General features: G+C 48.3%; 7 non-coding genes across 7 annotated transcripts; 4 read left to right on the top strand and 3 right to left on the bottom strand.

Annotated features, from left to right (window-relative positions):
* Positions 1-6,496: 6,496 nt before the first annotated feature.
* On the bottom strand, positions 6,497-6,570 carry TRNAI-AAU (transfer RNA isoleucine (anticodon AAU)). The gene has a single exon. It is a non-coding gene; the product is annotated as a tRNA-Ile (tRNA).
* A 3,030-nt stretch (positions 6,571-9,600) lies between these two features.
* LOC146076828 (U8 small nucleolar RNA) lies at positions 9,601-9,734 on the top strand. The gene has a single exon (XR_014474222.1). It is a non-coding gene; the product is annotated as a U8 small nucleolar RNA (small nucleolar RNA).
* Positions 9,735-12,870: 3,136 nt separating this feature from the next.
* Positions 12,871-13,004, top strand: LOC146076820 (U8 small nucleolar RNA). The gene has a single exon (XR_014474215.1). It is a non-coding gene; the product is annotated as a U8 small nucleolar RNA (small nucleolar RNA).
* A 2,198-nt stretch (positions 13,005-15,202) lies between these two features.
* Positions 15,203-15,274, top strand: TRNAW-CCA (transfer RNA tryptophan (anticodon CCA)). Its single transcript has one exon. It is a non-coding gene; the product is annotated as a tRNA-Trp (tRNA).
* A 499-nt stretch (positions 15,275-15,773) lies between these two features.
* TRNAS-GCU (transfer RNA serine (anticodon GCU)) lies at positions 15,774-15,855 on the bottom strand. The gene has a single exon. It is a non-coding gene; the product is annotated as a tRNA-Ser (tRNA).
* Positions 15,856-16,638: 783 nt separating this feature from the next.
* TRNAI-AAU (transfer RNA isoleucine (anticodon AAU)) lies at positions 16,639-16,712 on the bottom strand. Its single transcript has one exon. It is a non-coding gene; the product is annotated as a tRNA-Ile (tRNA).
* Positions 16,713-19,965: 3,253 nt separating this feature from the next.
* Positions 19,966-20,099, top strand: LOC146076831 (U8 small nucleolar RNA). The gene has a single exon (XR_014474225.1). It is a non-coding gene; the product is annotated as a U8 small nucleolar RNA (small nucleolar RNA).
* Positions 20,100-21,541: the final 1,442 nt, after the last annotated feature.

Below are 21,541 nucleotides of genomic sequence, written 5' to 3'. Positions count from 1 at the left end.
TTAGTAATCCAGTGATGGGTTTATAGTGTCCCTTTTCAGGCTCACTGTCTAAGGCCCCCCATACATTAGCCCGACTTGTCCTAGGGACAAGTCGGACCCGATTTCCCCGGCAGCTCCCCGGGAGGTTTCCATCATGATAAGGCACTTGATGTGCCAAGTTGTGCATATGATAAATCGCCATGCGATTTATCATATAAAACTCCCGGGGAGCTGCAGGGGGAGAGCGGGGTGAGGGACACTGGGGAGCAACTGGGGGGGAGCCGGGCATTGTAGCTGTCAAATAGGCAGCGGGCGGTGGGGGGCGCTGGAGAGCCGGGCTGGGGACACAGGCAGCAGCGGGCGGGGGTGGACGCCGGTGATCGGAGCTGGCCGGGCGCAGCATGACCGGAGACGGGGAGAACGCTGCAAGTAAAAAAAAAAACATTACAAATGAATTGGAAGCCAGTGATTGGCTGAGAGCTCTCTCAGCCAATTGCTGATTGGCTGAGAGAGCTCTCTCAGCCAATCACTGGCTTCCAATTCATTTGTAATGGTTTTTTTTTTTTCTTGCAGCGTTCCACTTCTCCCCGTCCCCGGTCATGCTGCGCCCGGCCAGCTCCGTTCACCGGCGTCCACCCCCGCCCGCTGCTGCCTGTGTCCCCAGCCCGGCTCTCCAGCATCGCCCTCCCCAGCGTCTGTCACCGCTGACGCTGCCCGCTCTCCCCCTGCCTGGCTCTGGCGTCCCCCGCCCGGAGGCTGCACATAAGATTTAGGAAATCTTATGTGCAGCCGGTCCGACTGCCCGACTCCGATCCGATGCGCGCGGGACCGCGCATCGGATCGGGGGGGCTGTCAAACCATGCGATTTGGGCCGATTTCATGGCCCGATTCATCCGAATCGGGTGAAATCGTGCCCAAATCGTATAGTGTATGGGGGCCTTAATGTGCCATAATAGGGCTTACTCAGGTGTACTCCCTGAGATCACCAGGAAGGGCCATTGTGCACTCTTTATAAAATGGTGGATTTATGTTGTTCTTAGGGATGATGATCAACAAATCCCCCTTGATGCCATTGCAATAAGATGGCAATTCTGCAACAGGCCATTGATAGTGATTAACTATGCAATGGACACCCATTGATATTTTTACATATCAATGGTCATCCATTGTGTTTGATTAATTGGCCTGTGGGCCAATCAAAACAGGGGGGTGGGGCTTTGCTATGGATCCTGCCATCGTTTACTCATGCATGGGCAGAGGAATGGGGCGGGAGGTGTGCGGATGCGCAGTAGGACTTTACCTAGCTATTGCTCTAGATCAGCGGTTCTCAAACTGTGGGTCCTGACCCCAAAGTGGGTCACGACCATCTCTGTGTGGGGTCGCGACTCCATATTGTTGACCATCAGGCTGATGACTTCTCTACTCACTCATCCGAGTAGTTTGAAAAATCAGTTGAATTGTCTGTTACTCCAGACTCCTCCCATCATTAGGTGCCTCCACCATACTTAGGCCCTTATTCTGGTTGGTGCGGTCGAGCCGCATATGCGGCTCCGACCGCACCAGACGAATCCCCGCCCACCATACGGTTCGCCACGGCCGTCCGTACACGGACGGCTGGCGAACCGCACGAAAATGGTGGAGGCGTACGCCTCCACCATGCTGGGAGCTGCCCCCTGCATTCGATGGTCGACGACCATCGAAGGCAGGACCGCACGCCGCGGCAGCTCCCGCAAGCTGAGACCACACGGACAATCGTCCGTGTGGTAGCTTGTATGGGGGCTGAAAGCTGACATCCGGCGACGTCAGCTTTCCGCCCCCATGAGTGGCGTCATGCCCTCATTACCATGCGTACGCCCCGCGTTTGCATGGGAACGCCCATGAAACGCGGGGCGTACACATAGGGAAATGAGGGGATGAAGCCCCTCACGCCCCTATACGCCCCCTTTGCGGCGTCTAAATTTTTAACACGGAGAATTCCCCTGCACATGCGCAGAGTGACCTCTGCGCATGTGCAGAGAGAAAACATCGGCGGTACGGCCGCACGCGGGCCGTACCGAGCCGATTAGAATAAGGGCCTGTATGTGTTGTCTGCTGACCACACATGTGTGTGACCATTCTGTGGTAACTTGCTGGGGTCCCTTAATAATTTTTATTGTCCTGATGGGGTCCCAGAGCAAAATAGTTTGAGGACCGCTGCTCTAGATAAAGTTTTCTTCTGCGCAGACCTCCCGGCCGATCATCAATTCACTGAGACAAAATAATTAATTAGAATATCAGGCAGCCGGGACGGGGACGGGTCCACCGTCCTTGGCCGTTTAATGAATCGATACACAACATTAGCGGAGACAATGTCGACCAACCCGCTCGACTGCGCATACGCACACAAGGCCACACTGACACAACTCGGCACAGCAGACATGTCACATGCACGTGGCCATACGCACAACTCCGCTGCCGCTGACTGACAGACTGATTCCCAGTGCCACATCATCATCATCGCTGGCCTTGCTGTCAGCTTAGTGAGTGTCAGTGACAGACAGTCAGACAGACTGAGACGAGTGGCAGTATACCCGGGCAGCAGAGGGAAAAAAATAATCACCATTGGAGGCCATCCATCGATGACATAAAACTATTCGACTATCGATGCCCAAAACATCGAGCACTAAGTTCCAACCATCGATGTTTTGGGAACATCGATAGTCAATGGCCATTGTTGCATTTGCCATCAATGGCAAGCGGAATATGTAATGGCTGACAATGGTAAGCTTGCGAGCAGGGCCCTCCTACCTTTTCACTGTCTGTAAATACCCAGTTGTTGTATCGCTGTCTCCTTTGTAAAGCGCAATGGAATATGCTGCACTATGTAAGAAACTCTTAATAAATAAATAAATATATAACAATTCTTATCTGTTTTCTCTGCCCTATGGTAGGGATGGCCATCGGCACATCCCCCATCGATGGTTGCCATCAATGACGTTTAAAGCAGGAACCATTGATGGCTATGAAATATTCTTCCACCTACCATCGATGGTTTCTGCAATCGTCAGTCAGTGCCTGCATAACCAATAGGCTGTTTAGGCTGCAGCCTAGGGTGCAAGGACTAAGGGGAGGGGAATTAAAATATAGGTCTACTTTATTTCATGCTATCACCCATCCCCAATGTACCATGGGGGTAAACTTCTAATGTCAGATGGCTGTGTAAATGTAACTTGCTGCTCCCGCACACGCAAGGGCGATGGTTCCAAGTACCATGAACCCCCCCTGTCACGGTAGTAGATCCATTGGAGAGCTTAGGCAGCTCTCCAGCTTCTGAGGAGAAGCTGGCTGTGTGGCTGCCGACTGCCTGTAGGGGGAGCAGCAGCGTCACCTCTCAGGCAGAGCACAAATGAAAGTGGAGCTTTGAAACAGAGCTGTGAGAACGGGATGTAGTGTAGATCCCGGCGTTCAGAATCCCGACGCTGGAATTACGATCGCCGAAATCCGCCGTGAATAAATTAGTGTGCCGAGCGTAGCGAGGCACCGGGCCCGCTGCGTGGCGAGCGCAGCGAGCCCGCAAGGAGGGGCGATCCACGTCCCCCCCTTGTCGGGATATCGGTGATCGGGATTCCAGCGTCGGGATTCTGAACGCCGGGATCCCGACCGCTGGGATTTAATACTGAATCCGTGAGAACAAGGCTGCAGTTAGCTTCTTATTCAGACTCCAGCTTCTTATTCAGAACATTCCATTTTACAAGGGTTAATGAGTCTAGGGCAACAAAGTTGACAACTGAAATCAACAGAGGGGTGTCAACTGCAGAATATTCAGCTGTATTTTGCCTTGCCCATACTTACCTACTTTTATCTTCACCTCTCCAGGAGAAGCCCGGAGAGGAAACACATCAGGTGGGGGGGGGGGGGGACACGAGGTTGACATCACTTGGCCCCGCCACCCATGCCATGTAACGCCATGATTCGCGGGCCTGCAGAGAGGGGGCGAGGCTTAAATGATGCAAAATGCCACTACCGCATCATTTTAGGTCCCCCTATCTGCAGACCTGCGACTTGGATTAGTTGAACCAGTGGGGAAGAAGGGTACGGGGCTCTGGCCAGCAAGTGGGAGACTTACCCACCTTTCCAGGGGGCCGTGAGGCAGACCTGATTTTGCGAGGGTAGGTAAGCCTGGCCTTGTCCAACACTGTTTTGAGCATAAAATGTGGCTGAGGAAAAAAATGATTCGATGGTTACCATTTTTTTCTTCCGTGCTGATGCATGCGAGTGGATATGTAAGTGTACACATCTACTTGCAGGATAGCACGGGCATTCAGGTGGCGGAGGGGCGTGTGTTTGATGGGGCTGCATGAACCTGCTCGCTAGGCAGCGAATATACGCAGTGAGCAGGTCTGAATTGGGCCCTGAGTCTGGTGCATGGACTGACAGACATCGGTCAGTACAGGGCCAGGCAGCGGCAGTGAGGGAGCAGGGCACCAAAATGTCTACTCATGGCTCTGCATTGCTGGAATGAAGGTGATGGCGGCAATAAAAATACCGGGTGTATACCGGGACACCTAACCAGCATGTTTCTGGTGTATACGGGAACACCTAACCAGCATGTTTCTGGTGTATACCGGGACACCTGACCAGCATGTTTCTGGTGTATACCGGGACACCTAACCAGCATGTTTCTGGTGTATACCGGGACACCGAACCAGCATGTTTCTAGTGTATACGGGACACCTAACCAGCATGTTTCTGGTGTATACCGGGACACCTAACCAGCATGTTTCTAGTGTATACCGGGACACCTAACCAGCATGTTTCTAGTGTATACCGGACACCTAACCAGCATGTTTCTAGTGTATACCGGACACCTAACCAGCATGTTTCTAGTGTATACCGGGACACCTGACCAGCATGTTTCTGGTGTATACCGGGACACCTAACCAGCATGTTTCTAGTGTATACCGGGACACCTAACCAGCATGTTTCTGGTGTATACCGGGACACCGAACCAGCATGTTTCTAGTGTATACGGGTCACCTAACCAGCATGTTTCTGGTGTATACCGGGACACCTAACCAGCATGTTTCTAGTGTATACCGGGACACCTAACCAGCATGTTTCTAGTGTATACCGGACACCTAACCAGCATGTTTCTAGTGTATACCGGACACCTAACCAGCATGTTTCTAGTGTATACCAGGACACCTGACCAGCATGTTTCTGGTGTATACCGGGACACCTAACCAGCATGTTTCTGGTGTATACCGGGACACCTAACCAGCATGTTTCTGGTGTATACCGGGACACCTAACCAGCATGTTTCTAGTGTATACCGGGACACCTAACCAGCATGTTTCTAGTGTATACCGGGACACCTAACCAGCATGTTTCTAGTGTATACCGGACACCTAACCAGCATGTTTCTAGTGTATACCGGACACCTAACCAGCATGTTTCTAGTGTATACCGGACACCTAACCAGCATGTTTCTAGTGTATACCGGGACACCGAACCAGCATGTTTCTAGTGTATACCGGGACACCTAACCAGCATGCTTCTAGTGTATACCGGGACACCTAACCAGCATGTTTCTAGTGTATACCGGGACACCTAACCAGCATGTTTCTAGTGTATACCGGGACACCTAACCAGCATGCTTCTAGTGTATACCGGGACACCTAACCAGCATGTTTCTAGTGTATAACGGGACACCTAACCAGCATGTTTCTAGTGTATACCGGGACACCTAACCAGCATGTTTCTAGTGTATACAGGACACCTAACCAGCATGTTTCTAGTGTATACCGGGACACCTAACCAGCATGTTTCTAGTGTATACCGGGACACCTAACCAGCATGTTTCTAGTGTATACCGGACACCTAACCAGCATGTTTCTAGTGTATACCGGGACACCTGTCCAGCATGTTTCTAGTGTATACCGGGACACCTAACCAGCATGTTTCTAGTGTATACCGGGACACCTAACCAGCATGTTTCTAGTGTATACTGGGACACCTAACCAGCATGTTTCTAGTGTATACCAGACACCTAACCAGCATGTTTCTAGTGTATACCGGGACACCTAACCAGCATGTTTCTAGTGTATACCGGGACACCTGACCAGCATGTTTCTAGTGTATACCGGACACCTAACCAGCATGTTTCTAGTGTATACCGGGGCGGGACACCTAACCAGCATGTTTCAAGTGTATAAAGGACACCTAACCAGCATGTTTCTAGTGTATACCGGACACCTAACCAGCATGTTTCTAGTGTATACCGGGACACCTAACCAGCATGTTTCTAGTGTATACCGGACACCTAACCAGCATGTTTCTAGTGTATACCGGGACACCTAACCAGCATGTTTCTATGCTGAATTTGATTTTAAATAATGTGATTTTATTTTCATTCAATACTTAATAGTAAGCAGCCATCTTCTATTGTGGCGATATATTATTATTATAGACATGTGATTAAACTGCTACAGAAAAATAAATTAATTTTACGTTGTTTGCTGAGGAATGAATAAAAGTTTGGCCCGTACGGGGATCGAACCCGCGACCTTGGCGTTATTAGCACCACGCTCTAACCAACTGAGCTAACCGGCCATCTGACAGTGCCAGTTCTTTCTACAAGGCCCTTGGCAGTGCTTCGACCACTCTACTCTTTCCTTCCAGGAGCCACCATTAGGGGAGGGGGCCAGGGGGAACTTGAGTATACCTCCCAACTGTCCTGTTTTTCGCGGGACAGTCCCGGTATTTTGGGGGCAGTCCCGACCCCGCCCGGGGCTGCCAGTGTCCCGCAGGGGGGCAGTTGGAAGGCCCCCCAGCCTGAACGGAATAGAAGCTGCTTCTATTCAGCATCACACAAGGTCACGCCCCTTTTTTGTAGACTTTGCCCCCTTTTTGGATGCTCGCGAGTGTCCCGTTATCCCCTTAACAAAAGTTGGGAGGTATGGCCCAGGTATGGCCCAGGCCCTGACAGAAATGGGTGGCAGCACTGTAGTTAGTATGGGGCTGACAGTGCATCAGATGTAGCTAGAGATGCAGACAGCAAAACCTGCATTACGAATGCGGCAGCAGCACTATTGGTGCTCCAATGCAAGCTTCCTGATCGTCAGCCAATCAGGAGCCAGTGCAGCATTCGTAATGTTGGTGCTGATTGGAGGGTTATTACAGAGCCGTGGGGGCAGATGCTGTGACACAAACGCCAGCCTCCTGACTGTCATTGAGGAGCAACAAGCTCCTCAATGACATCCCGCATATTCCGCATTGATTATTGCAATAGTCTCCTAACTGGTCTTCCCAAGAACAGACTCTCACCACTGCAATCCATTTTAAATGCTGCTGCTAGGCTGATCTTCCTTGTAAGACGCTCATCATCTGCTGATCCGCTCTGCCAGTCCCTCCATTGGTTGCCTGTATCTTACCGTATTCAATATAAAACACTTCTCGCATATAAAGCTACTAACCATACTGCACCAGCATATATCTCTGCACTTATCCCAAAATATCTCCATTCTCGACCACTCCGCTCTGCACAAGATCTGCGGCTCTCTTCTGCACGGATCACCAGCTCCCATTCAATATTACAGGACTTTTATCGGGCTGCTCCCATCCTATGGAATGCCCTTCCACTCACAATAAGACTCTCCGCTAGCCTCCAAACTTTCAAGCGTTCCCTGAAAACTCACCTCTTCAGGCAAGCCTATCATATTTATATACCACACACATAACCCTCTGAGGCACATATGTATTATATACAGTAGCTTCCCTTCTGGACCTGTAACTTGTTGGGACTGCTATGCTATTACTGGTTTCTGTCCTTGTGTTTCCCTCCTATGTCCCTATAGATTGTAAGCTTGCAGCAGGGCCCTCCTACCTCCAAGTCTGTCTGTTACACAGTTTGTTTTATCACTGTCTACTATTGTAAAGCGCAACGGAATCTGCTGCGCTATATAAGAAACTATAAATAAATAAATAACAAGCAGCTATGAGAGGCAGACCACGGGCAGAGAGCAAAGAGTCTAACTTGTTGCTGTCAATCATTGCCACATTCTGCAACACTCTCCCTGCTCTCAGTCGGCAGTCCCCGGACCCCAGCAGTGATAGTGATTATGAGGCAACCCGGATTGAGGAGAGGAGGGGGCCAGCAGATTGACGGTGATAGCAGCCAATCATCACTGTGCCCGCCTCCTCTTCAAGTGATTTGTCCATGGAGATTAGTCCTGCAGAAAAGTGTTTCCTCTTGCTGATCTAGTCATAGTCAGCCCTCCACTCCTTGATAGGGATGGCCATCTTTGCCTTTGGCATCGATGGTTGCCATCAATGGCAAAAGTGCAACTACCCATCGATAGTGTAGAAATATGCAATGAATGACCATCGATGTTTTTACATATCGATGGTCATCCATTTTCATTGATTGATTTGTCTGTGGGCCAATCAAAATTCGGTGGCGGGCTTCGCAGGTGCCGGGGGGCGGAGCTATGCTCCGTGTCCCGGTACCTTGGGGAAAAAAGCAAAAACGAAACTATTCATTTAAGCTTGACATCGATGGCAAAACTATTCGACATCGGCCATAAACCATCGGCCATAAACCATCGATGGTCGATGGCCATCCCTACTCCTTGAGCTAAGACACTTTCCTTAAGATAAGCTCATGTGGAGACAGGCACTATAATGTACTTCTTTTAGTGTAGAGACTGGGGGACATAGTGTAGTTATGTAGTGTAGCATATAGGGGTGTGCAGTGCAGTGATGTAGTGTAGGAGTGCAGTGTATAGTGATGTAGTGCAGCATAGAGGGCCTATGGTACACTAATGTATATTCCCACGTCCGCTGTAGCTCCACCAACATTATCTATAGCCCCGCCTACCTATGCACCCCCCCCTGCCTTTTTCCTACGGGGGCCCTGGCCATTTTAGCAGTCCCGGGCCCCACAATTTGTGATGACAACCCTGTCCCCTTCAGCTCCATTGTCTGGGGTCTGGATTCTGACACCAATCTTCCCACCTTAAACTTCGAGGCTCTGCCCCAATCTAATATTGAGGGGGCGTATCACATTCTGCGTGTCTGCTGTCACTCAGGGGTGTGTCCTGCAATGGCAGGGAAAAAAAACAAAAGTACAAAGTACAGTACTGGCTACACAATGACATCACAGCTACATTACACAGCACATTATACACAGCCCCCCCCCATATTACACCCAGTACTGATAAATGGATCCCACAGTCAGTGTGGTGGGCGGGGTCAGCCTCAGGGAAGCCCTGGCTGCTGGCTCTTCTGCTCCCGATGCACAGACTTCTGGGATGAATCCCCAAAACTGGGAGGTATGAGGGGGTTTGTGGGGCACCGGGAGCCTCAATCAAAAGTCTGGAGCCTCCTGCTATATGTGGGAGAGTAGGAAGCCTGCTCAGTGTTCACTTACACAGTGTTCCCTTTGTGTGTCATAGACTCTCATGTCCAAAATGGGTGTTGTATATTTTGTTGACATCATCATCATTATGTGGACAAAAGAAGATTCACATTATTGACCTCAGAGACATTTATCATGATACAGGTCACAGGTCACATGGAGTCTCCATAATGGTAATAAACATGTCCAAATGTCTGACCCCAGCGTGATGCCATCTAGTGGTATCATCAGTGAGGTTGATCCTTACCTGTTCCTCCTTATGGAGAAACAGACATGATGAATGGGGGAGGCTGAGTATGTGATTATTCTGGTCCCCAGCACCATCCTGACCGACAACCGGGGTGTGTGTCATTCTGATACTGTCGCTCACTGGTAAATGTTTGTTGTGGTTATAAAATAGAGAAATTATTTGTTATTCAAAAGAAGTTATGCAGCTCTCCTATAACATAAGTGCTAATACTAAAGCATACCTCCCAACTTCTGTCCGTACGAAATAGGGACACTCGCGCGGCCGAAAAGGGGGTGGGGTGTATGCAAATGAGGGTGCGGCTTATGCTAATTAGCCGCAACCTCATTTTCATACAAGAATAGACGCTGTGCGCATGCGCACAGCGTCTATTCTACTAGATTGGGGGTCTCCCAACTGCCACCCCCCGCAGTGGGACAATGCCTGCCGCGGGTGGGACAGCGGGACAGGACCCGAAAATCGGGACTGTCCCTCTAAAATCGTGACAGTTGGGAGGTATGCTAAAGGTATCCCTACCAGTAGTAACTGGGACGTGTGTTCTGATACCTTGTAACTTTGCTGTGTGCTTATTACTGTGACTTAAATTATAATTACAGTAAACTCCATGGGTAATATTGTAGAGATGGCTTTTGTAGGGAAAACCTTTGGTGGTCATATTGATGGCCAACCCTGCTAAGAGAAAGACAGCGATGGCTATTGCTGTGCTCACCATCGAACGGTCCACAAGTTCATCAGAGCCAAAGACGCCGTGGAACCGATTTCAGGGCTCCCTTCAGCAACTGCCAAGTTTGTCTGGGAGTATGTGGCCTCCAAAAGGCTCACAAATAGACACAAAGACAAGTCATGCATGGCCATTCAGGGAGGCCTGCCTCACCGGTCATTCATGCACTCCCGAAACTTGTGTAGGTATAGACATTGTCCCTGGTGCTTTGTGCATGAAGAAACCTCCATGCACATCTTCTGGGACTGCACCTACGCACAGTTGTTGTTGGATGTCCTAGAGACTGAATTCAAGGACTCCGTGCCCAGGAACTGTCTTTCATACCTTTCGGTATTGTATGGACTATTCCCAGGCACCCACACGTATGGGGCGACCCAGGAAGCCTGGCGCCTTATAAACTGTGTTAAGGACGCTTTGTGGTTTGCCAGAAATCGTCTCATATTGCGGAGGGAGAGAATGTCCGTTCAGGACTGCCGCAGGCTGGTTCACAGCCTGCTCAGAGACTATTCAATTCGGGATAGCCCCGAGGAAGAAGAGGACTAAACCCCTTTTCTTCTGGTCCTTTCCCCTTGTTTGGACTGTTTTATAAGACTTTGGGACCGTGGCCCCTTCCCCCTCACTTCACAATGTCTGTTGTTTTGTTGATGTCTTTCTATTTATTGCCCTCCCCTTATATATGTCTGTCTGGTCAATAAAGCTTCGGGCATGTGATTCCTCCTCCCCCACCCCCTACCCTCCACACCCTAAAGGCCCCCATACACTAGTAAGATTTATCTGACCTGTAAATTGCATCTGATTTTCCTTGAACTTCCCCTGCAGCTTCCCAGGAGGCCTACATACATATTGACACTTGATGTGCCGTTTTATATATCCAATTTGTGTCAGATAAATCACATGTGATTTATCTGACGCACAGTGGCCCTGAGCCGTCAGCGGAGTCTCTGATCCTAGGCTGTCCTTATGAGCCCGCCTCCCCTGTGCCAGGAGACCTGGAGCTAGTTTCTATTTTTTTTTATATAGTTTTTAATTTATTTAATATTATATTAATAATATTGATTTAATACTATTTTTAATAATATAATAATTTCTAGTTGTCCCCAAATGTTTCAGTGTAGCCCTTCACCCCCTCTGCCCCAGCAAGGCTGATCCTAAACTGTAGCCCCCCCCCCCAGTAATGTAGCTGGGGTACATATATTTTTAATTGACAGTATAATTGGTTACAGGACTAGTTACAGTTTTAACAGTATGTTGCAAATAAGACCAAATGAGGCTGGGAGTGGGGAAAGGATCTCTGTAATCACTCTGTTATACTGGGGGAGGGTAAGTGTAGAATGTTTGTGCATCTGATAGTGTGTCCTCTCTAGAGCGAGGTCTGTGTGTCCCCTGCTTGGGGAGTTGTGCTGCTGAGGTGAAAAGGGAGATGTGTAGAGGAGGGAAAGCAGTTAGGTGACAGCGTGCTGAAATAAATCAGAGTGATAAACCTAACGAACTGTGCACTGCTGATGATTAACAGGGTAGTGTGTGTGCGGTGGGTATGATAAATAATGCCGGTCTGGGGAAGTGTACCACGGAAGGGACTGTTGTTGTAGGAGTGAATATAAAGCAGTGCTCAGTCTGTTACCTCCGACCTGAGCTCCAGCAGCGTACAGTGTCTGCGCGGCTCTCTGTGGACTCCTGTGTTAAATTCTTATAACACTGGAGTCTACAGAGAGCCGCGCAGGCAATCAGGTGCTGTATACAGCCGGAGCTCAGCCCAGAGGCAACGGAGCACAGCTTCTTTTACCGGTCATTGCGCACTTCATTTTTGACAGCCCACAGGACGCTGCGGCGGCTTCCTGCTTCCGGTGATGTATGCGTACTGCGCGGGGCGAGAGGAGGGTCCAAACATATAGATATATCGGATCTGATACATCATGGGTGCAAAAGCACCCACGATGTGCCCATGATGGGTCAGATGCCGATATATCTTATGTTCTGCAGGTCCGACCACCTGATCAGATCCGATGCGCACGGGACCGCGCATCTGATCAGATCAGATGTCAAACACATGCGATTTTCGGCCGATTTCATCCGATTTATCGGCCCAAAGGGCCGAAATCGGATGAAATCGGCCGAGAATCGCATAGTGTATGGGGGCCTATAGTCTTGTATACTGTTGTGTAAATGTTACCGTTAGAATGCATAGTGCATAGTATAGTCTATAGTGTGAGTTTATCTTTTACTGTATTTCATAATATGTACTATACTGTTTGCATGTGTACTGTGTTTTGGCTGTGCTGCGACACGGTATATGTGTGATATTTGTTATCGTCTGTTTTTTGCATTCTTTATGTACAATAAAGACCTGCTTTTTCAATCAAAAAAAATATTGTGTAGACATCATCATCATTATGTGGACATAAGAAGATTCACATTATTGACCCCAGAGACATTTATCATGATACAGGTAACAGGTCACATAGAGTCTCCATAATGGTAATAAACATGTCCAAATGTCTGACCCCAGCGTGACGCCATCTAATGGCATCATCAGTGAGGTTGATCCTTACCTGTTCCTCCTTATGGAGAAACAGACATGATGAATGGGGGAGGCTGAGTATGTGATTATTCTGATCCCCAGCACCATCCTGACCGACAACCGGGGTGTGTGTCATTCTGATACCGGTGCTCACTGATGTTTGTCATGGTTGAAAAGTAGAAAAAAGTGCTAATACTAAAGATTTCCTTACCAGTAGTGACTAGTAACTGGGGCGTGTGCTCTAATACCTTGTAACTTTGCTGTGTGCTTATTCCTGTGACCTTACTTATAATTACAGGAAATTCTATAATCTCTATTGTAGAAATGGATTTTGTTGGGTAAACCATTGGCGGTCACCATCAAATAGGTCTTAGGTAACATTGATGACCAACCCTGTTATTGCTGTGCTTACCATCGATGGTGAAATGGTAGTAGTGCATTAATGGCTGTGCACTGTGCAATAAACAACATCAATATATTCACCAACTGATGGGTATCCCTGTTCTTTCACTGACTGGCCTGTGGGCCAATCTGAACCAGGGGGCGGAGCTTCATGGGTATCAGGAGTGGAGTTATTCTCCCTGCCCTATAACTAACAAACCCATCAACTATAGAGCAGTTCTGCGCCATCGATGGTGGGAAACTTCGCTGGTGTTTTAAAGCACAAGACAGACGGAGACATGATAAATGCAGCCTGTGCTCTACCAATACTGCATTAATATGGATGTGCTAATAAATACACACTAGCAAATCTGGTGTTACCCATGGAGTAATACTAGTTGGCATATGTGCTGATGTGCCAGAGAAATAGATATACACAAACAGTTGAAGTACTAGCTAATCAGCAGGCAGCATCGCTCCAGATGCACTGCAGAAAGGACACTAGCGAAACATGGACTTGCTCCGGGCACTGTGGCACCGAGCTACACCACTGCCTGTGTATAGGACATACACTCCAGTGAAATAGTCTGAACTGTGATTAGCCACGCAGTAGAAACTGGGCACTGAGCCAGTACATCTTGTGAAACTATAAATGTTACACTGAAAAGGGCAACAGTAGCAGAGATCAGAACTTTGCCATAATAACAACTTAGTATCTAATCAACTAAATATATATTACAATTACTCAGGTACACATCAAAACCCATTATTCTTGTGATTAAATAATACTGCTTTCACATTGCAGAAAGGGGTAATGACCCAGTATTCTTAAATGGTACTTTAAAACAGGTCTGAACTTTAAGACCTTTCACATTGCAGGTAAAACCGTTTTAAAAAGCATTTAATACCATTCACACATTCAACCCGTTTAACCCCCAAGGAACACGTTTCAAGCCGTAGAAATAGAGCCATTCACACTGCCTAAAAAACGGCTTTAAAACGTGTAGGACTCTGCTTTTTAAACGTGTTGAAATACCGGTTAACTTTAACTGGTAAATCAACTCTGGCACTTTCACATTGCAGCCTTAAACATTTTAAAATGGAAAAAAACGTCAATATACCGTTTTAAAAGTGCAGTGTGAAAGGGGTATAAGAAAGGAAATAAAATACGACATAGACACCCAGCAGAAATTTGGACACAGTTTATTTTAAAATAAATTTTCTTCACACTTTATCTACGAATAGTTTTAAAACAATTTCGCTGTGGCAACAGAACACAATCTTATTATGAACTAATAAAAGTTACATTTTAATTATTTACCATTACCCTCAGTGCGCCACAAATAGACTCTTTTTTGCTCTTTCCTCTCTTACGTTTAACCCAACAGTCTAAAGCCGCACCCCCTGTTAGAATAAAATAAATAACAATATAAAATTACAAACTAGGGGGTTATATATCATTAATAAATAATATAAAAAGAATCAGTCCTGTTGCGGGTGTTTTTATCCACAACTTCTGAAGCAATCCATGAATCACTTGTATAATATAATCCGCATCATTTCATCTGCATGTTCAAATGATGTTGCCGAGAATTACACTTTTTTTCCCTAAAGGTGATCTGTACCAAATAAAACACATATCCAGAGTGTATTTGGGACCGGGTTCACCAGAGGTGAGGGATACCGGCCAAATGGGACAATCATTTACAAGGTAAAAGCATGTCCCTAAATGATCGCTGCTTTTAAAGAAGCTTCAATGTTCCGCCAGCGTCCTGCACCTCCGACAGACTTGGACCTGATCACATAATAGAAGCTAATGACTGAGGTTCTCATCTGCCCTCTGTAATATCACCTGCAATCACATGCACTTACCAATGACCTCATTCACAATTTGGTATATGCAGACAGTATCCTGGTGATCGACCACCAGAATCAGGTGACAGCAAGCATTGCACAGCTGACCTCGTGGCGCAACGGTAGCGCGTCTGACTCCAGATCAGAAGGTTGCGTGTTCAAATCACGTCGGGGTCAAGTTTTTTAAATTTTCTTATTTTGTTATACTATATTAATTAACTGCAATATATACATATAAATATAGATAGATAATGTAAATATATATATATATATATATATATATATATCTATCAACTGCAGTGCCCTTAGATAAGTTCTCTGTGGGGTAATACGCAGTGCATAGTGTACAGTGAGCGATATATCGGAGCTACAAGCAGTCTGGTAGGTAGATCATAGGGTGGATATAGCACTTATGGGATATTTACTAATAGTGTACAAGGGGGCAATATATTGGGGGTAGGTTATGGGGTGATAGCACTGTGTAGGATACTTTTCAATAGATAGTATACAGGTGGCAATATACTGATGGTAACACGCCACCTGCTGGTATACTATGGGGGGTTATAGCTCAAAGTGGGGTACTTTGTCTCCCACATTCTGTGGACACCCTGTTTCTGTACCTAGGTGTACACAGGAAGGGAGCCGATGAAAAATGGAAGATTGGAGGAAAATGTCCCGACGAGGATGGGATTCGAACCCACGCGTGCAGAGCACAATGGATTAGCAGTCCATCGCCTTAACCACTCGGCCACCTCGTCCCTGTGTGCAGCTGTTTCCTGTCCCCTGGGCAGCTGTCAGCATCTGTGACTTTTTATAAATATTATCCTTTATTGATATGGTGCCACATAGTCTCTTCTAAACATGTGCCTACAAGAAAGATGGCCAATGACTGAGATCTCACTTTCAGAGAGGCCAACAACTGAATGGGTGGAGTTTATGCAAATCAGAAGGGCGGGGCTGGTTTTGGGATAAATCACATAACACAGTGGTCAGAGAACAGGGGTAAATTACCACAAATGGGGTAAAATTAAATTCCTGGGGGTAATGGGCGGACGTGCTGCCTAGACACAGCCAGGCATGCATATGAATCGCAGTGTGATTGTCCATTACCCCCAGGAATTTAATTAGACTTCATATAGAATCTATATATAAGTAGATTCTATCTGCATGCCCGGCTGTGTGTGTTACAGTACTGTAGTGTACAAGGACACAGTGCAGTGCATAAGGCCCATGTGTACACACTTCATTGCATGATGCCCCGCCTCCAAGTCCGCCCGCTTCCTCAGTAGAGTCGACTAGTTGCTGCACCATCTCAGCGGTGTGCAGTCTGTACTACCGCTGCAGCGCTCAGTTTCGTTACCTGGGTATAGGATCCTGTCAAGGTATACCCATCTCTAGTCTACGGGAAAAACATTACACAGACTGTCACTATATCATCTTATACTTTTTTACATCTTATACAATATTATATAGAATGTGACCAAATTTCGAAAGAAAAATAAGTTAGTTTTACGTAGTCTGCTGAGGAATGAATAGAAAGTTGGCCAGTACGGGGATCGAACCCGCGACCTTGGCGTTATTAGCACCACGCTCTAACCAACTGAGCTAACCGGCCATCTGGTGTCACTACTGCATTATACAAGGCCCTTGGCAATGCTTACACCACTCTATGCTCCCCATTAGCATATAGTACATAATACACAGCCCCCCCCCCCCCCATATTGTACACACCATACACAGCCCCTCTCCCCATATTACACCCAGCACTCAGCACATTGCACACATCATAGTACATTATACACAGCGTTTATTCCCCGCTACTTAGCAGCCGAGAGGGGGGACTCCCAACAGCCCCCCCTCACCGCGGGACACTGCTGCCCGTGGGTGGGACAGCGGGACAGGCCCTGATAATCGGGACTGTCCCGCTGAAATCGGGACTGTTGGGAGGTATGATATTACACCCAGTACTCAGCACATTGCACACACCACAGTACATTATACACAGCCCCCCCATATTACACCCAGTACTCAGCACATTGAACACACCACAGTACATTATACAGTACATTATACACAGCACACACAGGAGGTGTGCTGGTGGCGGGCAGGCGGCTTGATGGCGGTGGGATGGCGGCCAGTACTCACCCCTGTTGCTGATCCTCAATGCAGGCAGGGGATCCACACAGGCTGTGGGCGCAGATGACAGGTCAGACGGTGAGTACAGATGACGCAGCTCTCCATCAGCAGAGCTGCCTTGTCTTCATCCGCCACCTTTCCTGTCATTTGAACCCGCCGCCTGTGTGGATCCCCGGCCTGACAGCACACCGAGGACCGGAAACTTGGGTAAGTACCCTCTATCTTTTTCACATTGGCCAGGTCCACGGGTTGAACACGGGAACAACCCTGCTCCATAGAAACCCGGAAAATTATGCTGGTGTGAAAAGGGTATTATTGATTCCAGGGGAGCGCAGGGAGCCGGCAGTGTAGTGGGGGAGGCAGCACAGGGTAGGCAGAGGAGCAGGAAGAGCTGGCCTGTTACACGGAGCCCACAGTCAGTGAGGTGGGTGGGGCCAGCCTCAGGGAAGCCGCGGCTGCTGGCTTTTCTGTTCCCGATGCACAGACTTCTGGTCTGTGCACAGAGCAGCTCAGCCACCACTACCCACAGCCCCGCAGTGGCCGGCTGTAACTTCCCCCATACAGTCCCCCCCCATCAGTTCAGGACATGCGCATTCAGTCCAAATTTCAAGGGAGGACCCCCAAAACCATGATGTATGAGGGGGTTTGCAGGGGCACCGGGAGCCTCAATCAAAACTCGGGAGCCTCCTGCTATATGCGGGAGAGTAGGAAGCCTGCTCAGTGTTCCCTTACATCTGAACCCTTTGTGTCTCATGTCCAAAATGGGTGTTGTGTATTTTGTTGACATCATTAATATGTGGACATAAGAAGGTTCGGTACTTGTTTCTTTCCAGGGTGCCCAGGACAGATTTTGCGTATGGGGCTATTCTCCGTAGTGAATTACTATTGAAAGCAGCTATGCCATTTTGTTTGCGTCAACCTCCACTATCCACTCCACCCCAAAGCGTGGCGAGTGCAGCGAGCCCCGCGAGGGGCGGCGGTACGCGTCCTCAGACCTTTTCATACCCCTACTATCCACTTCAGCGTGGAGTTGATTTTATATAGTGTGGCGAGCGCAGCGATCCACTGAGCCCGAAGCGTGGCGAGCGCAGCGAGCACTGCGAGGGGACGCGCATTACTTTACATGAATTCTATGTCCCCTCGCGGGGCTCGCTGCACTTGCCATGCTTCAGACTCGGTGACTCGCTGCGCTCGCCACATTATATAAGTTAAACTCCACGCCGACGTGGATAGTGGGGGTATGAAAAGGTCAGAGGATGCGTTCCACTGCGCTCGCCACGCTTCGGGGTGGCGTGGATAGTGCTGGTGTTTAGGAACACATTCACACCTGCAAAATCATACAGCTAACACAGTAATGACGACGTGTGTTAACTAATAACTGTAATTTATTTAAATAAAATCATTAATGAAGCATAAATAATTAAGAACATTGATTACAATAATTAATGAGAATACAATATAAGAACTTTAAATTTAAAAACATTAATGATTAAAGAACAAGAAATAAAATCAGAGTTAATCGCCCTTAGGGAGGAGCTTCACTGCTTGAACTATGCGGTGGAATGGGTCATCAGCTCCCAATGTCTTTCTCCACATGAATTCAGTGAGATACGACTGGAGCTCGTGTCGCGCAGTGCCTCTTTGGTGCTTATTACGCCACTTACATGTTCTCCACAGTCACTCCACATTTGTGTATGGACCTCTGTGGCCGGGTCAATATAATTGAAGCGATGGTTAACTGTAATGTGCTGATAACCAGCCAATTCCAGTTGTGCGGTGCTGTATGCCCTCCAGCAGTCCGTATAGACAGTGGTGCCCGGCTCTATATTCTCCAGGTTACAGTCCATTATTGTGGTGGCATCACACCTGGGCACCATTTTCAGGAAGCAATGTCCAGTCTCCCTACATATCCCACCGAAAATCCACTGCTGTGGTAAAATGCGGCCTGCATTATTTTTCCACTTCACAAACAGCATCTCATCTACCTCCACAATGTGGCCAGGTCCACCGATCCTCCGCTGGGGCTGCGCCGTAATGTCCATTGCGCACGCCTCACGCATCCGGCGGTTATAGAGGACTCAATAGAGGTGACCTCCTGAGCCCAGGAACAGATGAACCGCAGCATGGTAAGAAAGGACAAGCGGCACCCAGGAAACCAGTGGGCCGCTCTCAGGCTCACCTTCAGCCGGCAAACTTTAACATGGCACTGCCACATACTTTCCTTCACCGAGCGGCGCATTGCGTGGCCATTCACACAATTCTGCGTCACCGACCGGAAGGAGTTTGACCTGCTGAAAGAACTGTATCACCTCTTCCTCCGTCTGAGGCAAGGTAAAGATATTGATCGATACAGCCATTTGCTAAATAAATTTGGTATAATTATCCAATAATCCAATAAATCACTAGCAGCTCTGAGTGATGCTTCCAGTCCTGTCAGAAAATCACCTCAGAGTGATTTCTGAGAGGATCTGATAGGGGGCGGGAATGACAAGGAGCGGGAACCAGCAGCAATGATAACACTATAACGTGGCATGCGATGCAATGCGATGCGATTTCACTACGTTAGCATACGTAGGAAAACTGGGCGCCCTGCTAGGAAACAAGTACTGAAAGTTCACATTATTGACCTCAGAGACATTTATCTTGATACAGATAACAGGTCACATGGAGTCTCCATAATGGTAATAAACATGTCCAAATGTCTGACCCCAGCGTGACGCCACCTAGTGGTATCATCAGTGAGGTTGATCCTTACCTGTTCCTCCTTATGGAGAAACAGACATGATGAATGGGGGAGGCTGAGTATGTGATTATTCTGATCCCCATCACCATCCTGACCGACAACCGGGGTGTGTGTCCTTCTGACACTGTCGCTCACTGATGATTGTTAGTCATGGTTGAAAAACAGATGAAATGTTGAATATCTAAAAATAAGTAGCCACTAAGGGAGTCTTTCGAAAAGCCCAGTGGAGTACCCATTCCCATGCCGGGGGCTGGAAAATGCCTGCTGGTGAGACAGAGAAAAGCTTGGTCGGACGCTGAAGGGTCGGCTGCCTGGAGCCCGAGGCTGCACTGTGCCCCCGGGGAAACTCGGGGGTGCCTGATTTGCACTGGTGATGTCCAGCACCATGCACTGAATGGCACACACACTGCGCACTTCCCTCTAGGTTAGGCTACACGTCCTTACCTCGTCCTTTTGGATGGGGTAGGACAATTTTTTACACCCCCACCCCGGCCTTCTGGCTAGGGCCTCTTTTATTTATTTCTTTGATTTGCACTTTTGGCACTTCACGTTTTTCGTTAGTTTTGTCACGTTTTTTTGATTTGGGTAGTGCGGCTGTCCCTAACGGGCCTTCCGTTCCCCAAACGTGGCTGGGACTCTTCACCTTTTGGGGAGAGTCCCGGTCCCCTCGAGGGCAACCCCGAGCCGCAAGGCGGAGGGAAGCCTAAGCGGGTCTCTCCAAACCTTCGGGTGCGGAGGACCCACCGTCCAAAACCCTTCCGGGGGTGGAGGAAACGCGGGTCTCTCTGAGCTTCGGCGAAGAGGACCCACCGATCCCTTTTTTCCCTTCCTCGGCCTTATGGTTGAGGGGGGTTAGGGGAACCATGGGGCCTTTCTCCTTTGGGAGAGGGTCCAAACGTTCGTACGGCTGCCCCCTTTGCACGTGTTTAGGCACAGCACTGGTGGTGGTGGGAGCACACCTCGGGCTCCCTGAGTTTCTTCAAACTCAACAGACATGATGAATGGGGGAGGCTGAGTATGTGATTATTCTGATCCCCAGCACCATCCTGACCGACAACCGGGGTGTGTGTCATTCTGATACTGGCGCTCACTGGTAAATGTTTGTTGTGGTTGAAAAGTAGAGAAATAATTTGTTATCCAAAAGAAGTTATGCAGCTCTCCTATTACATAAGTGCTAATACTAAAGGTTTCCCTACCAGTAGTAACTGGGACATGTGTTCCGATACCTTGTAACTTTGCTGTGTGCTTATTCCTGTGACTTACATTATAATTATAGTAAACTCTATGGGTAACATTGTAGAGATGGCTTTTGTTGGGAAAACCTTTGGTGGTAACATTGATGGCCAACCCTACTAAGAGAAAGACAGCGATGGCTATTGCTGTGCTCACCATCGATGGTGAAATGGTAGTAGTGCATTAATGGTTGTGCAAGCAGAGCTTTTCTCCCTGTCCTATAACTTACAAACCCTCCATATTGCACACACCACACCCAGCCCCTCCCCAATATTACACCCAGTGCACACACCACATTGCACACACCACAGTACATTATACATAGCCCCCAT

The sequence above is a fragment of the Crinia signifera genome, chromosome 4 (genome assembly GCF_055691185.1).
Source record: "Crinia signifera chromosome 4, ASM5569118v1, whole genome shotgun sequence".
In the NCBI taxonomy this organism is placed as follows: Eukaryota; Metazoa; Chordata; class Amphibia; order Anura; family Myobatrachidae; genus Crinia; species Crinia signifera.
This window is presented reverse-complemented; position numbering and strand designations above follow the sequence as displayed.